The sequence below is a fragment of the Chiloscyllium punctatum genome, chromosome 45 (assembly GCF_047496795.1).
Source record: "Chiloscyllium punctatum isolate Juve2018m chromosome 45, sChiPun1.3, whole genome shotgun sequence".
Lineage (NCBI taxonomy): Eukaryota > Metazoa > Chordata > Chondrichthyes > Orectolobiformes > Hemiscylliidae > Chiloscyllium > Chiloscyllium punctatum.
In genome coordinates, this window is record NC_092783.1 from 64,696,829 (window position 1) to 64,709,926 (window position 13,098).

Genomic DNA, 13,098 nt, shown 5'->3' on the forward strand with positions numbered 1-13,098 from the left:
GAAATAACCTCTCTGCACTCACCCTGTCAATTCCTCGAAACAATCTTGCATGTTTCTCATTCTTTTAAAGTCCAATGAGTTCTGGTCCAGAATACTCAACTTCTCCTCCTGAGACACTCCCCTCCTAAGACAGTCCCAAAAGACATTTTACTTTTTAATTCTTCCCATTCCTCCTGAAAAGATTGGAATTTGATCTATCCCTGTTCCCCCATCACTCTTCCTATTCCTCCATCACTCTCCCCACTCCCCCATTACTCTCCCTGTTCCCCCATCACTCTCCCCATTCCTCCATCACTCTCCCCACTCTCCCATCACTCTCCCCATTCCCCCATCACTCTCCCTGTTCCCACATCACTCTCCCTGTTCCCCATCACTCTCCCTGTTCCCCATCACGCTCCCTGTTCCCCATCACTCTCCCCATTCCCCCATCACTCTCCCTGTTCCCCCATCACTCTCCCTGTTCCTCCATCCCTTTCCCCATTCCCCCATCCCTCTCCCCGTTCCCCATCACGCTCCCTGTTCCCCCATCACTCTGCCCGTTCCCCCCATCCCTCTCCCTGTTCCCCCATCACTCTCCCCATTCCCCCATCCCTCTCCCCATTCCCCCATCCCTCTCCCCGTTCCCCATCACGCTCCCTGTTCCCCCATCACTCTCCCCATTCCCCCATCACGCTCCCTGTTCCCCCATCCCTCTCCCTGTTCCCCCATCCCTCTCCCCGTTCCCCCATCACTCTCCCCATTCCCCCATCACTCTCCCCGTTCCCCCATCCCTCTTCCTGTTCCCCCATCACTCTCCCCGTTCCCCCATCCCTCTCCCCGTTCCCCCATCACTCTCCCCGTTCCCCCATCACTCTCCCCGTTCCCCCATCACTCTCCCCGTTCCCCCATCCCTCTCCCCGTTCCCCCATCACTCTCCCCGTTCCCCCATCACTCTCCCTGTTCCCCCATCACTCTCCCCGTTCCCCCATCACTCTCCCCGTTCCCCCATCCCTCTCCCTGTTCCCCCATCACTGCCATTCATTATGATCATGGCTGATCATACAACTCAATAGCTTGTTCCTGCTGTTCCCCCATATTCTTTGATCCCTTTACCCCAAGTGCTCTATCCAACTCTTTCATAAAATGATGAAGTGTTTTGGTCCTGACTCCTTTCTGTGGTTGTGAATTCCACAGGATCAGCACTCTCTGGCTGAAGAAATTTCACCTCATCTCAGTCCTAACTGGTTTACCCTGTACCTTTCGACTGTGATGCCTGGTTCTGGAGTCCCTCACTATCAGGAACTTCCTTTCTACACCTGACATGTCTAGTCCTGTTAGAATTTCATAGGTTTCTATGAGATGTTCCAAACTCCTGTCAATTCAATCCTAACCAACTCAATCTCTCCTCATATGTCAGTCCTGCCATCCCAGGAATCAGCTTGGTAAAACTTCACTGCACTCCCTCTATTGCAAGAAATGCTTCCTCAGATAAGGAGACCATAATTATGCATAATCTTCTTGGTGTGATCTCACAAAGGCCCCATATAACAGCAGCCAGACATCCCAGCTCGTGTACTCAAATTCTCTCATTATGAAGCCAATATATCATTTGCCTGAATGATCAGTACACAGCAGCTCAGTGGTTAGTACTGCTGCCTTACAGTGTCAGGTTTGATTCCAGCCTCGAGGGACAGTCTACGTGGAGTTTGCACATTCTCCTCGTATCTGTGTCTCCTCCAGGTGCTCCAGTTTCCTCCGACTGTTCACCGATGTGCAGGTTAGTTAGATTGGCCGTTGTAAACATAGGGTAGGAGTCTGGGTGTGATGCCCTTCAGAGGGTCAATGGACTGAATGGACTGTTGCGATTCTATCCTATTCACTGCATTCTTTCTCCCAGCAACTGGTATGGGGGCACTCAGATCTTGTTACATGTTCCGTCTGTTAGCGCGGATGAAATGATCTCAGTCCGAGCCCAGAGTGCGGTTCGACAATCGGTAACTTTATTGAAGTATTTAACGCCGGCGGAGACCAACCAAGGTCCGAATCTCGATCGGTCTCCCGTTCCCCGCGCGATGTTACAAGTTATATATTTCATGAGTCAGGATGTAGGAGATTGGGTATGAATGAGTGTGAATGGTGGCAATCATGGCTGGAGTATTTGTGAATGTCAAGCTTCCTGCCGTCCTCGGAGAGTCATACACAAAAGGTGTGCTGTTTATCTTTACGTAAACGGGTCCGGGTGCTATCTGTTTGTCTCTCCGTGAGGGCTGGAGGCTAGCACCCCCCTTTGTTACTTCCAAAGTGTCTGTTAGGTTCATCCTGTTCGTTTGGTGTTTGCCTTTTGTGTAGGGCTGTTTTGCATGTGGGCCTTGCTCCACGGTAAACACGGGGCGGTTTATACCCGCCTTCACCTCTCTCAATTTATAGAACATAGAACAGGCCCTTCGGCGCTCAATGTTGCGTCGACCTGTGAACTTATCTGAGCCCATCCCCCTACACTATCCCAGCATCATCCATGTGCTTGTCCAATGATTGTTTAAATCTCCCTAATGTGGCTGAGTTGACTACATTAGCAAGTAGGACATTCTGTGTAAAGAACCTGCCTCTGACATCTGTCTTAAATCTATTACCCCTCAATTTGTAGTTATGCCCCTCGTACAAGCTGACGACACCATCGACGGAAAAAGACTTTCACTGTCCACCCTGTCTAATCCGCTGATCATCTTGTATGTCTCTATCAAATCCCCTTTTAGCCTTCTTCTTTCCAATGAGAACAGACCCAAGTCCCTCAGTCTTTCCTCATAAGACCTTCCCTCCCGACCAGGCACCATCCTGGTAAACCTCCTCTGCACCTTTTCCAATGCTTCCACATCCTTCCCAAAATATGGGGACCAAAACTGTACACAATATTCTCAGTGAGGCCACATTAGTGTTTTGCTAGTGGAGCATGATTTCCTATTTTTGCTCCAAAAGTCGATACTCTCACATTTATCGCATACTGCATCTGTTATGTATTTGCCCAACTCCCCCAGTCTGTCCAGAATCATACTGCAGCATCTCTGCAACCTCCCCATACAACCTTTTCAGGACCCAACTAGTCACTGCCTGCCCTTCAGAAAAACAACCATTTATTCCTCCTTTTTGTTTCCGATCTGCCAACCAGTTCAGTCTCCGTGTCAGTGCATTAACCCAATCGCACCCACATTAATTTTACACATTAATCTCTCATGTAGTACTTTGTTGAAAGCCTTCTGAAAGTCCAAATAAACCATATTCACTGCTTCTCCTTCATCCACTATACTTGATATATCCTCGAAGCATTCCAGCAGATTTCTCAAACATAATTTCTATTTCAAAAGTCTATGCTGTCTGATCCTGCCATGGAATCATAGAGATGTACAGCACAGAAACAGATCCTTCGGTCCAACTCATCTATGCCGACCAGATATCCCAATCTTACCTAGTCCCATTTGTCAGCATTTTGCTCATTTTCCTCTAAACTCTTCCTATTCATATATCCATCCAGATGCCTTTTAAATGTCGTTATTGTACCAGCCTCCACCACTTCCTCTGGCAGCTCATTCCATACACATGCACTATCCTCTGCGTGGAATTGTCAAAAGAGAAGCAAAGGTATGTGTTCAGTTGGTCAGTGAGTTCTTTCATCCTCATTTCTTTACCCATTCCCTATCAATCTCACTATCCTTCCCATCACTCTTCCCAAACCCCCATCACTCCCCAAACCCAAATCACTCTTCCCAAACCCCCATCACTATCCTGAACCCCCATCACTCTCCCCAAACCCCATCACTCTTCCCAAACCCCCATCACTCCCCAAACCCAAATCACTCTTCCCAAACCCCCATCACTATCCTGAACCCCCATCACTCTCCCCAAACCCCATCACTCTTCCCAAACCCCCATCACTCCCCAAACCCAAATCACTCTTCCCAAACCCCCATCACTATCCTGAACCCCCATCACTCTCCCCAAACCCCATCACTCTTCCCAAACCCCCATCACTATCCTGAACCCCCATCACTCTCCCCAAACCCCATCACTCTTCCCAAACCCCCATCACTCCCCAAACCCAAATCACTCTTCCCAAACCCCCATCACTATCCTGAACCCCCATCACTCTCCCCAAACCCCATCACTCTTCCCAAACCCCCATCACTATCCTGAACCCCCATCACTCTCCCCAAACCCCATCACTCTTCCCAAACACCCATCACTCTTCCCAACCCACATCACTCTCCCCAAACCCCATCACTCTCCCCAAACCCATTATTCTCCTCAAACCCCATCACTCTCCCCAAACCGCATCACTCTCCTTAAACCCCATCACTATCCCCAAACCCCCATCACTCTCCCAACTCCCATCACTCTCATAAAACCCCCATTACTCTCCCCAATCCCCATCACTCTCCCAAAACCCCCATCACTGTCCCCAAACCCCCATCACTCTCCCAACTCCCATCACTCTCATAAAACCCCCATTACTCTCCCCAATCCCCATCACTCTCCCAAAACCCCCATCACTGTCCCCAAACCCCCATCACTCTTCCCAACTCCCATCACTGTCCCCAAACCCCCATCACTCTTCCCAACTCCCATCACTTTCCCCAAACCCCATCACTGCCCCTATACCCCCATCACTCTCCCCAAACCCCCATTACTCTCCCCAAACCCCATCACTCTCCCCAAACCCCCCTCACTCTTCCCAACCCCCAACACTCTCTCCAAACCCCTATCACTCTCCCCAAACCCCATCACTCTCCCTAAACCCCATCACACTTCCCAAACCCCCATCACCCTCCCCAACTCCATCACTCTTCTCAAATCCACATCACTCTCCCCAACCCCCATTACACTCCCCAAACCCCATCACTTTTCCCAACCCCCGTCACTGTCCCCAAACCCCATCACTTTCACCAAACCCCATCACTCTCCCTAAACCCCATCATTCTTCCCAAACCCCTTCACTCTTCCCAAATCCCATCACTCTCCCCAAACCCCCATCACACTCCCCAAACCCCATCACTCTTCCCAAACCCCCATCACTATCCCCAAACCCCATCACTTTTCCCAACCCCCAAATCTGTCCCCAAACCCCATCATTCTCTCCAAACCCCCATCACTCTCCCCAAACCCCATCACTTTTTCCAACCCCCATCACTCTCCCCAAACCCCATCACTCTCCCCAAACCCCATCACTCTCCCCAACCCCTATCACTCTCCCCAAACCCCATCACTCTCCCCAAACCCCATCAATCTTCCCAAAACCACAAACCGCATCACTCTCCCCAAACCCCATCACTCTCCCTAACCCCATCACTCTCCCCAAACCCCCATCACTTTTCCCAAAACCCCAAACCCCATCTCTCTCCCAAAACGCCCATCAGTCTCCCCAAACACCATCACTCTTCCCAAGTCCATCACTCTCCCCATGCCTCCATCACTCTCCCCAAACCCCATCACTCTACCCAAGCCCCATCACTCTCCCCAACCCCCATCAATCTCCCCAAACTCTCACCACTCTCCACAAACCCCCATCACACTCCCCAAACCCCCGTCACTCTCCCCAACCCCCATTACTCTCACCAAACACCATCATTCTCCCCAACCCCCATCACTCTCCCCATTCCCCCATCACTCTCCCCATTCCCCCATCACTCTCCCCGTTCCCCCATCCCTCTCCCTGTTCCCCCATCACTCTCCCCGTTCCCCCATTACTCTCCCCAATCCCCATCATTCTCCCAAAACCCCCATCACTGTCCCTAAACCCCCATCACTCTTCCCAACTCCCATCACTCTCCCCAAACCCCCATCACTCTTCCCAAATCCCATCAATCTCCCCAAACCCCATCACTGCCCCCATACTCCCATCACTCTCCCCAAGCCCCCATCACTCTCCCCAAACTCCCATCACTCTCCCAAACCCTCATCACTCTCCCCAAACCCCCATCACTCTCCCCAAACCCCATCAATCTTCCCAAAACCACAAACCGCATCACTCTCCCCAAACCCCATCACTCTCCCTAACCCCATCACTCTCCCCAAACCCCCATCACTTTTCCCAAAACCCCAAACCCCATCTCTCTCCCAAAACGCCCATCAGTCTCCCCAAACACCATCACTCTTCCCAAGTCCATCACTCTCCCCATGCCTCCATCACTCTCCCCAAACCCCATCACTCTACCCAAGCCCCATCACTCTCCCCAACCCCCATCAATCTCCCCAAACTCTCACCACTCTCCACAAACCCCCATCACACTCCCCAAACCCCCGTCACTCTCCCCAACCCCCATTACTCTCACCAAACACCATCATTCTCCCCAACCCCCATCACTCTCCCCAAACCCCCATCACTCTCCCCAAATCCCCATCACTATCCCAACTCCCATCACTCTCCCAAACCCCCCATTACTCTCCCCAATCCCCATCATTCTCCCAAAACCCCCATCACTGTCCCTAAACCCCCATCACTCTTCCCAACTCCCATCACTCTCCCCAAACCCCCATCACTCTTCCCAAATCCCATCAATCTCCCCAAACCCCATCACTGCCCCCATACTCCCATCACTCTCCCCAAGCCCCCATCACTCTCCCCAAACTCCCATCACTCTCCCAAACCCTCATCACTCTTCCCAACCCCCATCACTCTCCCTAAACCCCATCACTCTCCCCAAGCCCCATCACTCTTCCCAACTCCATCACTCTTTCCAAATCCCATCATTCTCCCCAAACCTCCATCACACTCCCCAAACCCCATCACTCTTCCCAAACCCACATCATTCTCCCCAAACCCCATCATTCTTCCCATACCCCCATCAATCTCCCCAAACCTCCATCACTCTCCCAACACTCATCACTCTCCCCAAACCCCATCACTCTACCCAAACTCCCGTCACTCTTCCCAACCCCAACACTCTCTCCAAGCCCCCATCTCTCTCCCCAAACCCTATCCCTCTTCCCATACCCCATCACTCTCCCTAAACCCCATCACTCTCCCAAACCTCTATCACCCTCCCCAACTCCATCACTCTTCCCAAACACCCATCACTCTCCCCAAACCCCCATCACTCTCCCCAAACCCCCATCACATTCCCCAAACCCCCATCACTCTCCCCAACCCCCATTACTCTCACCAAACCCATCACTCTTGCCAACCCCATCACTCTCCCCAAACCCCCGTCACTCTCCCCAAACCCCCATCACTCTCCCCAACTCCCATTACACTCCCCAAACCCTATCACTCTTCCCAAATCCCATCACTCTCCCCAAACCCCCATCACACTCCCCAAACCCCATCACTCTTCCCAAACCCACATCACTCTCCCTAAACCCCATCACTCTCCCCAAGCCCCATCACTTTTCCCTACCCCCAGCACTGTCCCAAACCCCATCACTCTCCCCAAACCCCCATCACTCTCCCCAAACCCCCATCACTCTCCCCAAACCCCATTACTCTCCCCAAGCCCCATCACTCTCCCCAGCCCCTATCACTTTCCCCAAACCCCATCACTCTCCCCAAACCCCATCACTCTTCCCAAACTCTCATCAATCTTCCCAAACCCCATCACTCTCCCTAAACCCCCATCACTCTTCCCAAAACCCCAAACTCCATCACTCTCCCAAAACCCCCATTGTCTCCCCAAACACCATCACTCTTCCCAAGTCCATCAGTCTCCCCAAGCCTCCATCACTCTCCCCAAACCACATCACTCTACCCACGCCCCATCACTCTCCCCGACCCCATCACTCTCTCCAAACTCTCACTACTCTCCCCAAACCCCCATCACACTCCCCAAACCCCCGTCACTCTCCCCAACCCCCATTACTCTCACCAAACCCCATCACTCTCCCCAAACCCCCATCACTCTCCCCAACTCCCCATCACTCTCCCCCAACCCCCATCACTCTCCCCAAACTCCCATCACTCTCCCCAATCTCCTACCATTCTCTCCAAACCCCATCACTCTCCGCAAATTCCCATCACTATCCCCAAACCGCATTACTCTCCCCAAACCCCCGTCACTCTCCCTAACCCCATCACTCTTCCCAACCTGTCACTCTCCCCAACCCCCATCACTCTCCCCAACCCCCATCACTCTCCCAAACCCCCATCACTCTCCCCAACCCCTATCACTGTCCCCAACCCCCATCACTCTCCCCAACCCCCATCACTCTCCCAAACCTCCATTACTCTCCCCAGCCCCATCACTCTCCCCAAACCCCCATCACACTCCCCAAACCCCCGTCACTCTCCCCAACCCCCATTACTCTCACCAAACCCCATCACTCTCCCCAAACCCCCATCACTCTCCCCAACTTCCCATCACTCTCCCCCAACCCCCATCACTCTCCCCAAACTCCCATCACTCTCCTCAATCTCCTACCATTCTCCCCAAACCCCATCACTCTCCGCAAATTCCCATCACTATCCCCAAACCGCATTACTCTCCCCAAACCCCCGTCACTCTCCCTAACCCCATCACTCTTCCCAACCCGTCACTCTCCCCAACCCCCATCACTCTCCCCAACCCCCATCACTCTCCCAAACCCCCATCACTCTCCCCAACCCCTATCACTGTCCCCAACCCCCATCACTCTCCCCAACCCCCATCACTCTCCCAAACCTCCATTACTCTCCCCAGCCCCATCACTCTCCCCGACCCCCATCACTTTCCCCAAATCCCCATTACTGTCTCCAAACCCTCATCGCTCACACCAACCCCCCGTCACTCTCCCAAGCTCCCATCACTTTTCCCAAACCCCCTTCACTCTCTCCAACTTCCCATCACTCTGTCCCATGCCACTCCAGTCCTCACCATCCCTGGGGGTTTGCAAGATGGAAGGGTGTCATTCAGTCCATCATACCTGTATGACATGTCAAATGAGCATCATTACCTAATGTTAACCTCTTGCTTTCTCCCTATCTCTCCCTGCACACCATTTCTATCCAAATAACTAGCTAGTGCCTTTCTAAATGCCTCAATTGACCTCCACACGTTTCCAGGCAGTGCAGTCTATAGCCTAGCTACTGGCTGCATGGAAAGGTTTTTACTCAGAGCATCCTTGCTTTTTTTTGCAAATCAATTTAAGACTAAATCCAGATCCCACTGATCCTGCACCCCCTTTAGAACTGTACCTTTATATTGTTTGATACTATCCTTCAATGCCCTTCCAACCAAAATGCATCACCTCATGTTTCTCTGCATTGAGCCTCATGGACCCACTTCACCGATCTGTCAATGTCCTGTTGGAGTTTCACACTTCTTCCTCACAGATTAGAATTCTTCCAAGTTTTGTGTCAACAGCATAAGATCCCAGTCAATATGCTGTATCTGAAAATGCTCTCCGTGGCAGAGTTCCCTCCTCTGTCACCTTGCGTTGGGTAGCATTTCCCGCTTGGTAAGATCAGACTCAAATTATTCATTTGATACCCCAGCTATGCAAGTGGGTGCATTAGCTCATTTGGCTAGATGGCTGGTCTGTGACACAGAGTAATGCCTATAGTGTGGATTCAATTCCTGCACTAACTGAGATCACTGCACAGGTCTCACTTTCTTAACTTCACTCCTCAGCTGAGGTGTGGTGACCCTCAGTTTAAAACTCACCACCAGATTCTTTCTGGAATGAGAGAGATCACCCTCTGGGATTATGATGATTTTACCATGTTACCTTTTGGTCCTGATCCTCCTTTTACCACCATTTTACTGCTTCTCTGCCTCTCGAAGACTTTTAGATAACCTTTGATATTAACATGTCATAGTTCCCGTTTACTTCCTGTATTCGTCTTTCTTGTCTTCCCTCTGACCCTTCGGTATTCCTCTTGGTTTTCAGTTGTATCTTCTACTTTTTCTTCTTGATCCTATTTGCTATCTCCTTTGTTATCCAGGAAGCTCTGAATTTTTTGTCCCACCTTTCCGATTTGAAGGTACATACCTCAACTGTACATCTGCTCATTGAAGGTGGTCCATTGTTCATTTTTATTTTCCTTCAAACCTCTTGCCGTAGTCAATCCTGACCAGATCTGTTGTTGCCTCATTGAAGTCTGCTCTCCATTAATCGATTTTTCTCACTCTGGATTGTTACATGAATCAATTCAATTCAATGTCATTCTTCACCACCATCCAGAACAGTATGGCACAATGACCACTGTCTCTGAAATGTTCCCCATTGACTCTTGGCTCACCTCATTTCCTCACAAATTGAATCAGGCGGTTGCACTGTGTTGTCTTCACTCAGATGACCTGGATAAAGGTGTGGTGTTGCTGGCAACTGCACTGAAGGTGTTGCTGGTGGGGAAGGATTCACTCTTATCAAATCTCAGGCTGCTGCATACAGTGCTTCTAATCACACGGCACTGACCCATAAACCAGCATTGAACAAAATTAAAGTCCAATGTTTTCAGGAAGGAATGGGAAAGAATTAAAAAGCAAACTATAACTTAGGACTGACCTCAAAGGAGAATTTTTTAAAAACTTTATTCATTCAAAGGCTGAAGTCATCACCAGCGAGGCCAGTACTTATTGCCCCTCCCAGAGAGTCTGGAGTCATATGGAGACCAGACCAGCTGAGGATGGCAGATTTCCTTCCCTCAAGGACATTGGTGAACCAGATGGGTTTTTCCTGCAATCAATTTGTGGACATCATTAGTCTCTGAATTCCAGATTTAAAAAAAATTAAATTTAAATTTCACCATCGGTCTTGGCAAGATTTGAACCCACATCCCCAGGCTGTCTGAATGAATGGCCCTGCAATAAGACCACCAGGCCATCACCCTGCCAGCATCAGCAGGGAGGCCCTAAACTAATGGGAATTTACAAGAATATGAGGAGATCTTATTGAAACATGAAAGATTCTTAGGGAACTCAATAGGGGAGATTCAGAAAGCTAGTTTCCCCTTGTGGGACAGTCCAGGACCAGATGGCATCCTCTTAGAATAAGAGGATGTATATTGAAGATAGAGATGAGGAGGAATCTCATCTCCCAGAGAGGAGTGACTCTGTGGAATTCTTTACTGCAGAGAGCTGTTGAGGTTGGATCATTCAGTGAATTCAAGACTAAGAGAGATTGATTTTTAGTAAGGGGTGGGGGGGGGGGGGGGTGTGAATCAAGGGTTATCAAGAAAAGACAGAAATGAGGATGGCGAGATCATCCATGACCTTATTGAACAGCAGAGCAGACTCAATGGGCTGAATGGTCTGCTTCTGCTCCTCTGTCTTATGGAAAGCACCATCTAAAAAGTCTTTCTCATTATTGCCTGCAATCTGAAGAGGAAGAGATGGCTTTTGACAGAAAAAATATGTCCAGGTGACAGAAAATGTGACCTAGCTGACCTTACATACTTAACAGGATTAGACACTTCAAGATTTATGAAGATTATAACTGAGTATGATTGTCAAATTAATAGGAAATGGTTCTGGATTTGAACATTCTATCCACTTAATAACATTTTATTCTTCTCAAGTACATAACTGGAGAGACAGATCCCATTCTTAAACAAGATCTTTTCAATCAATGTCCCTGTGCCTGTGTGGAGAACTCCTTGCAGTCAGAGCTTGGACATCAGACAGATGTGGGGAGACCACTCAACCCCATTCAAAGATGTGTCAATGAATTGTGTACACTGTGCCTGGGATTGTGCTGTGCTGAGCATCACATGACACTGTGTCAAATGCTTGTGAATCTCAACACAAATCAGAACAAATGAAGTTTTGAAACATGTTGTAATATTTTCTTGGATTCTGCTCAGACACTTTCTGTCACATCTTTATGGAGCTTTGCAAAAGCAAATCCCAACAAAGGAGACATGCTCCTGGGGAAAACACTCAAAATAAATCCATCAATTCCTGTTCAGCTTTAACCTTTGCAGCACAAGACGTTTTCATTTTCTTTTTGCTTGCTTTTTTTCTTCAAACATTACGGGCACCTACCAGTGAATTATGGGTAATAACTAGGTTTTGACAATAACATCCAAACAAAAAAAATGACTGATTTTAAAATTCTAAATTGGATCTTCAACATAATGTTGAGTTATAATAACAGGCCATAGTGTGGTACGACTGGCGCAACAGTTCCTCAATCACACAGGGACTGGTTGATTAATCTCATCCTCAATTCCCCAGATCCTCAAAGGTCAGTCCCTCCATTCATGGTATCAGCCAAGTGAACCTTCTCTAGACTGCCTCCTTGCTGCTATACTCTAAGCCCCTATTCATGAAGCTGACAGCACGATGTGCTTTTTAAATTATTTTGTCAGGCTCTTCTTCTATCTTCAATGATCTGTGCACCCAGATCCCTCTGATCTTGCACCCCGTTTAGAATTGTTCTGCCTATTTTATCTTATCTTTCAATGTTCTTCATACCAAAGTGTATTGCTTCAAACGTCTCTGCATTAGACCTCATCTGTCACCTATCTACTCAGTCCACCAACTTGTCAATGGCCTTTGGGAGTTCCACATTATCCTCCTCACAGATTACATTACCTCAAAGTTTCATGTCATCTGCGAACTCAGAAACTCTCCCTGCATGCCAAGATGCTGATCATTCATATTTACCAGAGCAAGCAAGGGTACCAGTACTAACTCCTGGGGAACTTCTCTACAAACCTTTCTCCAGTCGTAAACTATCAATGACCATTATTCTCTGTTTTGAATCACTCAGCTAATTTTGCATCCATTTTGCTACTGTCCCTTTTATACCAGGACCCATCACTTTCCTCACATGCACGCCTATGTTAAACAGCTTTACCCTCATTGAGCCTTGCTGATCCACAATGCCATTAGGGAGGGTTTTCTCTCATGTTAACCTGATTGTTCTGTAATTGTTGGGCTTATCCTTACAATCTTTCTTGAATAAGTCCATAATTGTTGCAATTCTCCAGTTTTCTGGTACCTTCCCTCAGTCTAGGGAAAATTGAAAGATTATGTACCTGCAATTTTTGCTCTCACTTCCTTCAAAATCCTTGGTGTATCTCATTCAGTCTTGGTGCCTTGTGAACTTTAAATACCAATAGCCTATCAGAGACTTCCTCCTTATCAATTTTGACCCCTTCAAGTGACAGAATTCCCTCCTTTGTTACCACAGCCATGGTCACATCTACCTGAT